This window comes from Acyrthosiphon pisum, chromosome A2, assembly GCF_005508785.2.
Source record: "Acyrthosiphon pisum isolate AL4f chromosome A2, pea_aphid_22Mar2018_4r6ur, whole genome shotgun sequence".
Taxonomy (NCBI): Eukaryota; Metazoa; Arthropoda; class Insecta; order Hemiptera; family Aphididae; genus Acyrthosiphon; species Acyrthosiphon pisum.
In genome coordinates, this window is record NC_042495.1 from 21,840,873 (window position 1) to 21,842,777 (window position 1,905).

Here is a 1,905-nt window from a genome sequence, read left to right on the forward strand (position 1 = left end):
CAAGGTACATAACTGGTTATTTGTACAGAAGGTTGTTTTCTTGAAATAACTATACTACACTGAAAATAGTGATTTAAAAATACCTATTTATTTGGTATTCAGTATTTTTGATTAACAATATTATTTGAATTAGAGAAAATAAATTTTAATTGCTTTTTAACTAATACAAAACCTTAAATTTTAAAAAGCATAATATTGCAATACTATCAAACAAAATCAGGAGCACAAGTTAATAACTCATATAGGTACCTACTCAAAATTAGTCCATTTAATATCTACTGTTAGTCATAGACCATAGTACACACTGGTATATAGTACCTAAGTATAAGTACCTAGTATAAGTACTCAAACAAATAATAATAATCAATCCATATATTTTAAATAATAATATAAAACATAAAAAAAATATATATGCTTTGAAGGTAAAAACATAGGTAGGTAATTTAAAAACAAATTAAAATAAAACATTTAACAACTACTTGTAATATAAATTATGAAATTCTCAAAAAATTAAAAAAATCATATATTGTGAAATATACTTTCATAATAAACATTTCATTTATTATACAAAATGTATAAGGAATAATATTTTTTTTGATGGTCAAATGACTAGAAATATAAAATGACTCATAAATTTTTTTTTTTTTAAACTACATGTTTAGAAATAATAAAATACGAAATAAAATAAATCATAATATCATGTTATTTGTCATGTGAAATCTCATACAATTGTCAACCGACCTTGAAGCTTCAATTCATGACTAGAGTTCACTATCTCGTAATATATAGAAATCTGTGTCCAGAAATTAGTTGCACGCATAGATATATACAACAATTAGATAGTCGTCTCCTTCTTGTCATTGAAGTCGACCGCCATTTACAAAGTAGGCTATGTTTACAAAATAATATTATCACAGTATATATACCGGGTAATTATTTTATCAAACAACACTCATTATTTCAAAAAGTGTAAATTTTTTTGAAAATATTTTTTTTACATAGTTTCAAGTCGCTTATAAAACAACGTTTCTCTTAAAAAAATTATATTTTTAAAAATTTTTTATTCTTATAATTTTTTAAGTTTTTTTACTTTTTTGAATGACAACATAGGGTTTTAATTTTATATTCCAAAGCAGAATATTTTTCTTAGTATTTTGATACATAAAAATCGAATTTGGGGCAAGTAGTTTATGAGTTATAACTTATAAATATTCAAAGTTTAGATGAGCGCTCCAGTGGACTAACATTTCGCGGGGTAACCTCGTACCACTCCACTCCCATAATTAAAACTTTGAATATTTATAACTCATTATAGATAATAGAGGTTGCCTCATTTACAAATTATGAAATTATAGGAGTGGGAGAAACCACGCAGTGACGTCAGCAGAAGTACAAAATGTTTGTTTATTATCGTTCGACTGCTGTCATCGGTGGCTATTCACGTGTTTTTATTTGCTTATTACATTTTATTTTTTGTTCAATCCACGTTTAGTATTTAAAAATATTAAGACATGACAACAAAATCATTAAAACCGAAAGGTGGATCATGTTGTGCTGTAGCAACATGCATTAATTATGCTGGCAAGGTGAAGCGAGATGGAAATACTAATATATCATTTCACAGGTAATAATTATAATAATATAAATAATTTAATACTAATTAAGTTAATTATAAATTTAAATTCAATCGTATGTATAAAATAAATATTATTTTGTTTGGGAATGAATCCTTTGTACCTACAGTTTTAATTTACAAGTTGCAATATTTTTAAATATTCAAATGAAATGACCAATATGTACGTCAATACCTCAAAAATTGTTTGCTCAGTTAGCATACTTTCAAACAAAAATATAGATTTTACTCTAATTTTTAGATTTTCAAAGACCCAGAGCTACAAATAAGTG